This window comes from Amblyomma mixtum, chromosome 2, assembly GCF_055824585.1.
Source record: "Amblyomma mixtum isolate Tamu chromosome 2, ASM5582458v1, whole genome shotgun sequence".
NCBI classification, from domain to species: Eukaryota; Metazoa; Arthropoda; class Arachnida; order Ixodida; family Ixodidae; genus Amblyomma; species Amblyomma mixtum.
In genome coordinates, this window is record NC_143013.1 from 120,949,593 (window position 1) to 120,962,855 (window position 13,263).

At 53.0% G+C, this 13,263-nt stretch overlaps 1 pseudogene; it reads right to left on the minus strand.

The window, feature by feature from the left end:
• Nucleotides 1-5,610: 5,610 nt before the first annotated feature.
• Nucleotides 5,611-13,055, minus strand: LOC149360734 (uncharacterized; annotated as a pseudogene).
• Between the last annotated feature and the right edge of the window lie 208 nt (nt 13,056-13,263).

A 13,263-nucleotide genomic window follows, 5' to 3' on the forward strand; every position in this document is an offset into this window, starting at 1 on the left:
CGAAAATGCCGTGGAATGTTTTCAGTATTGCTTATTTTTTGCCACAGGGGCCCATTGCTAAAATAGTCAGTGACCTAATGTGACAAGTGGTAAGCACTTCCCGAATTTTCCTTTGTTCTTTTCTAACTTATGCACGATTGCAAGTTGCTAAAAATGATACGCCCCAACGCACAGTGGTAAAATGGTAGCTGCGGTTAAACTTGCGGTCATATCCTACGGTAGAGAAAGGGTTAGATGTAGACTACAACCCATCGGGCGTTCCGCTTCGTGGCACGCATGCAGTTTTAAGTGCCGCAAAACATTGCTGTCAGAAGAACTGCACAGTCCTTGACCTTCAGCGTTTCGTGGCTGAAGTGTTTTCCGACGCAGGGCTATAAAGCAATCCCAAAGCGGAAAAAAAATACTTAAAGCGGGCGACTCATGACTGGTATAAACAGAAGCCCAATCAATTTTTGCGTCATTCGCTGAGGCTGTTTCTTGAATTGGCTTTCCGATATCTGACAAGAGGGGAACGTTCTTTTTTGAGGAGAATATGTAAAAAACGGTGTTTACTTTGAATGAACCATAGATCGGGAACAAAATTGGCTTCATTCGCGACAGAATACGGGAACATTTAGAGCAAAAGTTGGCAAGAGGTCATGGCTTCAGAAAGAATTTTCGCCCCTTCATCGCCATCCTGGTCCCGGAGCTTCGGTGTCCTGCGCCTGCCGTGGACGTCGACCGTGAGTGCCTGGTCCGCGCCGCCCGGCCGTGCCCCAGCCCGCCCGACCTGAACCGACCTCGCCGCTCACCCAGCCCCGTCCCCCGCCCGGACTACAAGACACGACGACCCAAGACCCGACCGGCCCAAGACCCGACCGACCCGAGACCCGACCGACCCAAGACCCACAGTGAAGACACCGCCCCCCTGCCCCTGCCGTCCGGTGCGTCCACGGATATCGGCCGTCAGCTCCTGGCACCCTCCGGCCCGGATTCTTCATGGACCGGGACTCATCTGCCTATCATTTCATCCACCATGGCGGCCAGCACTTCACCACCTTGCCACTTTCTAACCTGGACGCCTATCACCGTTTCGCCCATCCCTTCATCGAAATCTTCTTCTGTTTACGATCAGGACGATCGCTCGGTGGCCCCGGGTAATGTTACGAAGAAGACGACGCTGGCAGTGGCTCGCGCTAGGCCAGCTGCCATTAAAATCATCTCTTTTCCATCGTTCATCACGCCTCATTCGTCGGCTGGCCGCTACGTTACAATATGGTGGCTGTGTGCCGCTTTAAATATTTTCAGTGCAAATGCATGCACAAAATTTTCTTACCTCTTTCTGAATGCTGCTCGTACATACTCCCGTCTTCCTCGTTGTTGTGCAGTGAAGGCTAGCTTCCAAATCTAGATCATATCAATTGATGGAAGCCGTAAGATTCGAACTCAAGCCCCCCTTAGACAGGTCTCCGTGTTGACATGATCGGGATCCAGGAGCCAGCCTTCACGCAGCGTGGCAAAGGTGAGACGATGAAGGGCAGAGTTCACGGACGAGAAGAGAAATTTACGTGAAAGTTTTAGCAGGGTAGGATCTGCACAGGCAGCGCAACAACATTGGCCGAACGTCGGGCAATTGTTGGCAAAAATTGGCACGAACATCTGTGCTACACTGACATTTGGGCCGAGCGCTACCATTTTGACACATTGTTCCCCTTTAATGCCAGTTTAGGGTCAACGTTCGCCTTATCGAGCGGCCAACGCAAGTCCGGCGTTCGTTCTGTAGCATGGGCCAGTAAAGGTGTCATACTGGAATCCAGCTTTCGAATAATGGTATCCAGCTTTCGCGTAATGGTATCCAACTTTGGAGCATTGGTATCCTGCTTTCGAAAATTGGCTTATGCATTATAATCAACTCGCCATTGACCGGCATTGTAGATGTACCATTCTACCTAGCAATATTCATAAACGAGGCTCCCAAGGAATTCCTGAAAAAGCACTCGTTTATTGCATCGAATGACAAGAATGGCTACCACCAGCCACCCTGGGCAGTAAAGAAAGGAGGGCCCAAGAGCTTAGTGGCATAGGATGTGGGAAAATCATTTATTTTCATGTTTGGTGCGTGCCGATCTTTAAGGTTGGACAACACAGCTCGGCAAGCTATTGTGGCATGGCTAAGGCATCCATAAACTGCTTAACGGAGCTATCCTCCAGGGAAATGATCAGTCATATCTGAAGTCATCGTTGCACTCCACTTGCAAGAGGACTGTTGCGCTGCATTCAAACAAATTCCTTGTCCAGCTCGCAAGAAGTCGCAAACAAAAAAGCAAGAACAAACAATTGTGTTTTGAATTGTGGTTCGCAACTACTTAGATGGCTTTCATCATTAAAAGTGATGTTCTAAGACGTGAGCAAAAGCTGTATGCAAATGCAGTGCAAATTACAGAAACGAAGAATAAAATGCACAAAAGCAATCTCTTACATTACGATTTGCAGAAAAAGAAGGAAATAGCAACTCAGAAAACAAGGGAAAGGCGCGATCACAGGGCACGACGTATGGAAGCCTAGAGATCTCTTAGAGCGTGTTCGCGTGCATTTATGAAGCACTGGTCTAAATATTTCACGTGCGCAACGCATAATTCTAAATTACCAGGCGACTGCTTCGTTTCAGGACGTTGCTAAAACTGCGCGCGAAGTCGGTTCAGTGAATACACTTGCACTGCATTTGCATACAGCAAAAGCTGTATGCAAATGCAGTGCAAATTACACAACCGAAGAATAAAATGCACAAAAGCAATCTCCTACATTACGATTTGCAGAAAAAGAAGGAAATAGCAACTCAGAAAACAAGGGAAAGGCGCGATCACAGGGCACGACGTATGGAAGCCTAGAGATCTCTTAGAGCGTGTCCGCGTGCATTTATGAAGCACTGGCCTAAATATTTCACGTGCGCAACGCATAATTCTAAATTACCAGGCGACTGCTTCGTTTCAGGACGTTGCTAAAACTGCGCGCGAAGTCGGTTCAGTGAATACACTTGCACTAAGCTATTACGTTTGTATCGCGTTCTCCATGAAGCAGACGCCCGCTGCGCACTGCGGCAGTGAATTCCTAGAGTGAATAAAAAAGTAATTTTTAATTCAAACAATTAATCAAATAAAACTTATTTTATTTTTGTAGAAGGCGCCTGTGGGCTGGTTTCTATACACTCGCTCGAGAAGGGCGGGAAAATGCTTTCAGATGCATAATGTTCCATGACAAATAGGCGGGTCATTATGCCCAGAAATCCGACAAAAATAACGTGAGCTCTGACTGTGCCCTTTTCAAACAAAGAATATATTATGTTGATTAGCGGCTCCGCTAGGCCATATATTATTAAACGAATCATTACCACTGGTCACACCAGCGTACATTCTTTAATTACTAAATTTACGGGACATTTTAAAAGAAAATTTACTGATTAGTGCAGCGACAACTAGTTACCTAGTATTATCGATAGAATTCTTTACATTTGTGATCGTTGGTCTGGATGGTGTCGTCGTCAGTCTTGTGCGACAAACCGGTTCCACTGTGGCGGAATAAGCACAGTCCACTGACTGCCACCGAAATCGTCGTCACATCTTTGCTCCACTCAAAAAGAGTGAAGGAACAAAAACAAAACCCAACGGCAGCGCCTATACAGCGAGCGAATGCGTTTTGAATGTTTCCGATTGCGTTTGGAAACTGTTGTGAAGCACAGCACAACTACGTTCGGTCCGAAGGTCATTAGAAGTGTCGAATACAATTCGACTCGAATGTCGCTTAAAAGACCGCGTAGCACAGTTGTGATGGCAGCATTGCATTAGTAGTAGTCAAGCAATACCACTGCGCTACTACTCTAATACTGCTCGTATGCTGTAATGTGCTCCAGGAACATGTGTTTTGATCTCAAGAATCAGCGTAAAACATCTACTGTGGCAACCTATATATGCCAATTATAGTTAAACTGAGGCAAGACAGATTTATGCAGGTCTCATATCACTTACCGAGAGCTCAAGCGACTTTTTACGTGTTAGAAAAATTATAGAAACTGTCGCTCTCTCTTGTAGCGATATTGAAGATAGCTATTTCGTTTTAGCAGATGGTACAAGGTTGTCGGCCGTTTGCCAATATACTTTTAATACTCGACGAGCGATAGCAATGCTAGGCCAATATAGACAGCTTTCTTAAATGGCACAGCCAATTCTGGCAAACAGTGGGGGAACTCAGGCTAACATGGGCCGTGATAGCCATGATTTTAACATGTGTAAGGAGAAGAAGAGGACGTCTCCGCGGTGCCGCTCTTCGTCGACATCGCTGGTGGTTCCGGCGCGAGGCTCGTGCTGCAGCTGCTTCCTTCGGCTGGTTCGCCTTCTTGCTACGACCTGACCGCTGCGTGCGTTGGTCGCCGTGACCCACTAATAAATCAACTGTTCACTTGGTGGAGGTGAGGCGATCCCAACCCCCGACGTCGCCCTGGAACTCCACAGTCGCACGGTGTCCGTTCCCATGGAGGACCCAAGCCAGCAGCCCCCGACCCTGCTTCCTGCTTCCTGCGACCTGCTTCCACCTATCAGCTGTTCTGGTCCCTCACGTCAACGCGACCCTGCTATCTTTAGTGGCAGCTGCGACCAAGATGTGGAAGATTGGTTGTCAGCCTACGAACGGGTGAGCCGGCACAACAAGTGGGACGACGCTCTGAAGCTTAACAACGTCGGATTTTATCTTACTGACGTCGCAAACCTCTGGTATCGGAACCACGAGTCGGACATCACCACCTGGTCCATGTTCAAAACTACGTTTGCCGAAGTATTCAGCCGCACTGCCATTCGCAAACTTCGCGCTGAACAGCGTCTCCGTTCGCGAGCGCAGAGGACCGGTGAAAGCTTCACCAGTTACATCGAGGACATAGTCGATTTATGTAAACGAGTGAACCCATCTATGACAGAGGAAGATAAAATTCCTCACGTCATGAAGGGCATCGATGATGGCGCCTTCAGCATGCTCGTGGCTAAGTGTCCGACCACCATCGCAAAGGTATACGAAATTTGCCAAAGTTTCGACGAGCTACGGAAGCAACGCGTTTTGGTTCGCCACCCTGCTGACACGTCGCTCGCTGGACTGGCCGCGGACCCCGACTCCTCATACCTCAACGCCGAAATCAAGAAATTTGTCCGCGAGGAGGTTGCCCGCCAGCTATCTCTCCTACCCTCTCTACCCGAACCATCATGTTCGCTGGCGCCATAGCTCAGACATGAAATCCAGCGACCGGTTTCGGAAGCTCTTCCTTCCGGCCATCCTCCAGCTCCTGTCGCTGCCCGGATGGCGCTTTCTGAGGCTGCCCTATCTCCACCTGCCCCGAGTGCTGCGCCGCTGAGTTATCCTGACGCCTTCGCGCCGCACCCCATTGTGGCAGCGCCTCGCACCTACGCCGAAGTTGTGGCTCGCCCAGCCCCTCCCACAGCGTATGCGTATCCTTCGGCTATCATGCGCTCGCCACGCACTACTGGTAGGGTTGCGCCGCCTACCTCGCCACGGCGCACATCGGACAACCGTCCGATATGCTTTGCTTGCGGCATTCCCGGGCACGTCGCCCGCCATTGTCGACGCCGCATGTCACTGTCGGGGCCCGAATATACTAACATGTCCTATTCGGCGCCCTACTTCCGGGTTCCGCCGGGGCCGCCACCTCAACCTTCTGACCACCAGGCTTCCTCGTCTCGTCGCTCACTGTCACCCCGCCGCCGCTCCATTTCGCCCATGCGCCGCCGACTTTCCTCAGCCGAGCAGTGAAACTAACCGCCGCAGTTCCCGAGGCACGAACTGCGTACTCCGCTGACCGTCAAAGTCCTCTTTTCCCTGCGAACGTTATTGACGTTATCGTGGAAAGTGTTTCGACGCTTGCTCTTATAGACACTGGTGCCGCTGTATCTGTTATCAGCCAAAACCCTGCCGCTCTCTTCGCAAGGTGACGACGCCTCTTTGCGGTTTGTCGCTACGTACCGTCACCGCATAGAATCTCCAGCCCACAGCTCTCTGCACCGCCCGAGTAGTAATTGGGAACAACGTGTATTTTATTTAATTCATCGTCCTCACCACTTGTTCTCATGATTTCATTCTCGGCTGGGATTTTCTGTCCCATTATCATGCCATGATCGACTGCGCCCGCCCTCACGTCGGACTTTCCGTGCCATGCGCTTTGCCATCCGCCGCTGCGTTGGATGACGTGGGTCCTCGTGCTGTTCCGAAACTCCATGTCGCTCAGGACACTACTATCCCACCCGTTAGTGCTGTCCTCGCTCCTCTCTCTGCTGCTTCTACCGCCGATGCCACCGTTCTCTTCTTACCTTCCGACGTTGCTTTCTGCCGCCACCGTATCTCACTGCCCTTCGCCGTGCTTGACTTGCGCAATGGTGCCTGCACACATCTGGTCTTCAATACCCTTTCTTACGCCGTTACATTGCTTCATGGAGAGTGCGTTGGCTGTTTTGAGCCTGTGGACTTACTATTTGACCTCGACGCTAGCGACCGTTCATCTGCTTGCGAAGTTGATGCGTTGACCCCTGCTTTTCGTTCTGTTTATTCCGTAGTTTTTATGTTTGTGTTTTGTTTTGTTGTTTTTTTTTATTTTGTTTATTTTGTGTCTTGTTGTTCCGCCACATTTCTATTCTTGCTGACTACCAGTTATTGCTCTTTTCTTGCTTCTTTTTTTTCCCTGTTACTCATGTTAATGTTCCTTCTATGCATTCAAGTTGAAATTTTTACCACCCCCTATGTGATACCATCGTGAAGAGGGCCTTTAGGGGTATCTTGAAATAAATAAATAAATAATGTGGCTTCTGTCCCGCTTCAGCGTGATCTTCTCGCCTGTTCTGTTGATACTGCCCTCGAGCCACGCCGCCGCGAGCAGCTTCTTGAGCTGTTGCATCATTTTTTGGTCTTCATTCGACACGCCGCAACCTTCTTTGGGCCGGACGACGGCTGTCTCCCACCACATCGGCACAGGCACTCACCCGCCTCTGCACCAGCGCCCATACCGTGTGTCACCTACAGAGCGTCGTGTCATAGCCGAACAAGTCGACGACATGCTCCACCGCGGTGTTGTTCAAGAATCAAGTAGTCCCTGGTCGTCTCCCGTTGTCCTTGTCAAGAAAAAGGATGGGTCTATACGCTTCTGCGTGGATTATCGACGTCTCAACAAAATCACACGTCGGGATGTGCATCCACTCCCACGCATTGACGATGCATTGGGCTGTTTGCAAGGCGCAGAATTCTTTTCTTCGCTTGACCTACGCTCCGGATATTGGCAAGTTTCCATGGCTCCAGCTGATCGTCCAAAGACCGCTTTCGTCACTCCGGATGGCCTTTACGAATTCAACGTTATGCCATTCGGCCTTTGTAACACCCCAGCAACATTTGAACGAATGATGGACAACGTGCTGCGTGGCCTCAAAGGCAAGACCTATCTTTGTTATCTGGACGACATCGTGGTTTTCTCTCCTGATTTTCCCACCCATCTGCATCGCCTCCGCCAGGTGCTGACCTGCCTTGCTCGTGCCGGCCTTCAACTGAACCTTAAAAAATGTCACTTCGGATTCCGCCAACTCACCATCCTCGGCCACGTCGTGTGTAAAGATGGGGTCCTCCCCGATCCTGAAAAGCTGCGCGCCGTTGCTGACTTCTCGACAATGGCAACCAGCGGGAAAATTCTGGCTAACCTGGCCCATGATAGCCAGGATTTTGTGATGGTACAGCCAGTACTGGGAAAGCGATGAACAACCATGGCCACCATTGGATGCGGTAATGAGTGGTTCAGCTATGCTAATATTGTCACGGGTCGTTCAAACGACGCGGGTCGTGGGGACACTGGAGACCACAGAAGAGCAGGCGCCAGGTACAGTCCAAGCGGTCGCGGCCGGGCTCACGAGCGATTTCCCACCGAGCCTCTTCCTCTTTGCCGGCGATCGGCTCCCCGCTCGTTGAATATGACGTTAAGTGGAAAATAACACACATGACATTGCTCTCCTCCCGAAAGGCGCATCGTCCCGATGCGCAGAGAAGCAAAATTAGCGCTGAAAAACGCGTAAGGCGCGAAGAGTTAGGCCACGTGCTCCGAGCGGTCACAGTACGGTTTGAGGCGAGCGACGTGAACAACCTCGGAGGCAGGCGGGCGGCGGGACGGACGCGTTACTATCGGCAACACTTCGTAATTTAACTCGCCTATACGGCGAATCACTTCGTACGGGCCAAAGTATCTTTTGAGCAGCTTTTCGCTAAGGCCACGGCGTCGAATTGGAGTCCACACCCACACGCGATCACCAGGATTGAATTGAAGATCCCGATGGCCTTGGTTGTATTGCCGAGCATCGACTTGCTGGCGGGCTTGGATGCGGAGGCGGGCCAGCTGTCGGGCTTTTTCCGCATGTTGGGCGACGAGTTGAGCATCGGCGTGAGTGTAGACGTCAGGCTGGTGGGGCAGCATAGCGTCGAGCATGGTAGTGACTTCCCTGCTGTGCACCCGGCGAAATGGTGAAAATCCGGTAGTTTCTTGAACTGCGGTGTTATACGCAAAAGTGACGTAAGGTAACACTTCGTCCCAGGTTCGGTGCTCGATGTCTACATACATTCAGAGCATGTCAGCCAAGGTCTTGTTAAGGCGCTCGGTCAGCCCGTTTGTTTGCGGGTGGTATGCGGTAGTTTTGCGGTGAGCGGTATGGCTTAAGCTCAGTATCTGGGAAAGAAGTTCGGACACAAACGCGGCACCACGATCAGTGATAAGGACCTCTGGGGCACCGTGCCGAAGAACAACGGACTCGACGAAAAACTTTGCCACATCCGAAGCCGTTGATGACGGCAGAGCACGTGATTCGGAATACCTCGTAAGGTAGTCCGTCGCAACTGCGATCCAGCGGTTCCCCGATCGCGACTGAGGAAAAGGTCCGAGTAGGTCCATACCAATTTGCTGGAACGGACTGAGCGGTGGCGTGATGGGGTGAAGGAGTCCCGCAGGCTTCATGGGTGGGGTCTTCCGCCGTTGACACTCGCGGCAGGTTCTTGTGTAATGGCGAACTGTCTTGTCAAGTTGTGGCCAATAATACTTCGACCGTATTCGCGCGAGCATTCGACTGAACCCCAAATGTCCTGAGGAGGGGTCATCATGAGACGCTTCCATAATTTCGTCGCGTAGATCAGTGGGCACAACCAAAAGCCATGACCTCGGGCTCTCGGCAAAGTTCTTCTTATAAAGAATGTTGTCTCGGAGGCATAAATGAGGCAGTACGCGCACAAAAGGACGTGGAACTACGCCTCCTTGACCCTCCAAATGTGAGATCACGGCGCGAAGGTCGGGGTCGAGTCGCTGCCGCGCAGCCATATCTACAGGACCTAGAGTACCTAGGAAGATGTCAAAGTCGTCCGTATCAGTAGGCGCAGATTCGACGGGAGCGCGGGACAGGCAGTCAGCATCAGTGTGTCGGCGACCAGATTTGTAGACGATTGTAACGTCGAATTCTTGCAGTCTGAGAGCCCACCGCGCAAGTCGGCCTGCAGGGTCCCTTAGATTGGTCAACCAACACAGAGAGTGATGGTCTGTGACCACCTGGATGGGCGTCCGTACAGACAGGGTCGGAACTTTGTGATCGCCCAAATTACTGCGAGGCATTCTTTTTCGGTTGTCGAGTAATTGATTTCTGCCTTCGATAAAACACGACTGGCGTATGCGATGACACGCTCGGCGCCATTCTGATGCTGGATCAAGACGGCCCCGAGACCCGTGTTACTAGCGTCAGTGTGGACCTCAGTCGCGGCGTCCTGATCAAAATGGCCTAGTACAGGGGAAGCCTGCAGGCGCCGTTTCAGATGGTCAAATGCAATCTGCTCTTCATCAGACCACTGGAAGTGGACGGACTCTTTCGTGAGGCGAGTAAGCGGCGCGGCGATATCTGAAAAGTTGGGAACAAAGCGTCTGTAGTAAGCGCAGAGGCCCAGGAATCTCCGCACGGCGTTCTTGTCTGACGGCGTCGGGAAGGAAGCGACGGCCACTGTTTTATCTGGATCAGGACGGACGCCCTCGTGACTGACGACGTGACTGAGAAACTTCAGTTCGTCATAGCCAAACTGGCACTTCGTAGGCTTCAGGGTGAGGCCGGCGTTTCTGATAGCTTGAAGGACGGCTTTTAGGCGAACCAGATGTTCATGAAACGTGCTTGAAAAAATTACGACGTCATCAAGGTAGACAAGGCATGTTTGCCATTTGAGGCCGGTGAGCACGGTGTCCATAACGCGCTGGAAGGTCGCTGGAGCTGTACAGAGTCCGAAGGGCATCACCTTGAACTCATAAAGTCCATCTGGAGTGACGAAAGCAGTTTTCTCTCTGTCGCGCTCATCCACTTCTATTTGCCAATACCCGCTTTTAAGGTCGATGGACGAAAAGTAACGGGCATGGCGCAGGCGATCAAGAGCGTCATCGATGCGTGGAAGTGGATATACGTCCTTCTTCGTGACTCTGTTGAGGCGCCGGTAGTCAACACAGAAGCGAAGGGTGCCGTCTTTTTTATTCACTAGCACCACCGGAGCAGCCCACGGGCTGTGAGATGGTTGGATAATGTCATCAGCCAACATTTCGCGCATTTGATGTTGTATGGTTTCACGTTCTTTCAACGAAACTCGGTAAGGTGACTGACGAACAGGATGGACAGCGTCGTCGGTAATTATTCTGTGCTTGGCTATTGGCGTCTGGCGAACACCAGGTGACGTAGAAAAGCAGTCGTGGAACTCACCCAGCAGAGCGACGAGCTCGTCTCTCTCCTGAGCAGAGAGCTGCGGTGCAATGCTGACACCTAAAGGCGGCACCGAGTGTTGGGGAGAGGGCGGACAGGAAGGAGCCGCAGACAGGGTCGCAGCGTCGACAGGGGCGCTGAGGCGCTCGATAAGGCCGATTACTGTGCCCTTGGTGACATGCTGCGGAGCGCTGCGAAAGTTCGTGACGAGGACTTGGGTGCAACCAGAGTGAAGACGCGTGACACCTCTAGCAACACCAACACCCCTGTCAAGAAGCAGCTGCATACTACCCTCAAGAAGAACTTCGCCAGAGGCAACCGGTGCGGACTCGACCAGCATAAACACGCTCGAGTCAGGCGGCAAAGTCACGTGGTCCGCTAAGATGCGCGCCTCGGAGAACGTCGGCTCGGAGCTCGGCGGGTCAAGGCAAGGTCGTTGAAGGGTGAGGCGGCAGTCAGCGAGGTCGATAACAGCGCCGAACTCGGTCAGAAAATCCATACCGAGAATAATATCTCTCGAGCAGCGCTGCAAGACGACGAAGGTAACGGGGCACGTGAGACCGTTAATCTCAACGCGAGAAGTGCAGCGGCCTACCGGGGTGACGAGGTGGCCTCCGGCGGTTCGGATTTGTGGGCCATCCCACTTCGTTAGTACCTTGCGAAGGCGGCGGGTCAGCTCCCCACTCACAACGGAGTAGTCGGCGCCGGTGTCGACGAGAGCGGTCGTGGCGTGGCCGTCGATAAGGACGTCAAGATTATTGTACACTGGGCGATCAGAGGCGGCTATAGGATCGGCGGAAAGGTCGTCGGTCGGTGAGGGGGAGCGGGACGTCGTACGTGGAGGCTCTTTTACAGATTCTTGGTCGGCAACGCCACCTCCAGGCGTCGCCGGGCTTAGTTTTCCCGACGACGAGAAAGGCTTCCGCGACGGTCGCGCAGAGGGGAATCGAAGCGGCGCGGCGGCGGCGAGCGAAACGCACGACGAGAAGGCCGCTCAGGTGACGGGGAATGGCGCAGAAATTCCTCAATTTCCCGAGGCTGTTCGCCGTACCGGGGGCGGGGCGCATCTCGTCGGAATCCGCGAAGACCGAGCTCACGATAAGGGCAGCGGCGATAGACGTGACCGGCTTCCCCGCAGTGGAAGCATAGCGGACGGTCATTGGGGGTCCTCCATGCGTCGGCCTTGCTTGGTCCACGCTGTGGGAGACGAGTGGATGACACAGGCGCAGGAGGTGACAATGGCTGCAGAGGGGGGGACGGGTGGTCGAGCGGTGGCGGCGACGAGCGACGGACGACGGAGGCGTACGTCACGGCGGGCTGTGCCGGAGGAGGGGTGACGGTGCAGCGAGGAGAAAGTGCACGTTGCACTTCTTCTCGGACGACCTCCGTGAAGGGGGACGAAGAGGAGTAAGCGGTGGGTGGCAGACACTTCTGGAGTTCCTCCCTAACAACTGCGCGGATGACCTCGCGTAGGTTCATGGCGTCGACGGGTAAGCCACCCGGGTGGTCAGCGCAAAGACTGGAAGCGGTAGAAACTCCAGCAAGCCGACGATAATGATCTGCTCTGGCTGCCAGGGCGCGCTCGATGTTAGTCGCCTCGGATATAAAGCCGGCCACGGTTGTGGGAGGGTCCCGAATGAGACCGCCGAAAATGTCTGACTTCACTCCTCGCATAAGAATGCGCACCTTCTTATCCACCGTGGCGCGGGGATCGGCTCGGGCACTAAGGCGCAACACGTCTTCGACGAAACTTGTGACGGGTCCCTGGAACCTGGTTTACAGGAGGTCCTCTGCGCGTTGGCGGCGGTGCTGGTTAGCAAAAGTGAGTCGCAGTTGTGCCTTGCAAGTATCCCACGACGTAAGGGTGTGCTCGTGGTTCTCAAACCAGTGACGGGCAGTGCCCTCAAGGCAAAAATACAAGTTTTGCAGGCAATGTTCCGCAGACCAGCCGTTGTAGCGGGCCACGCGTTCATAGTGCTGAAGCCAATCGTCGATGTCTTCGGAGGCTTCACCACGGAACGGGAGAGCTGAACGAGGAGCGACAGGGACGTAAACCACGGCAGGCACGGGCGAAGAATTCGTCTGCTGGCCTTGGCTCACGGTAGACCGAGCCATGTGCACTGCCGGAACGGACCTTGTTGTAAGGTGCGGCAAGAGGCCGAATTCGGGGCCGAGTCCTTGAATTCGCCTGCTGGCACGTATCTCGGCCTCCTCAGCGGAGGGGCGGCGGCCCGGGCTGGGAATGGGACTCTGCGAAGCGGGAGGTAGGGGATGGCGTCGCATAAGACAGCACCTCCACCAGAATGTCACGGGTCGTTCAAACGACGCGGGTCGTGGGGACAATATTGGCCCGCTGTCATGTGCTACCTGGGTAAGCAAGTGGTCAGAGAACAGGAAAAGTGCACTGAGACAATACTATTCCACAGATTGAATACCGTCCTGATGAGCTGTTTCGATTTAATAGATGAATGTCGCGAGCGCCCGTTTTGAA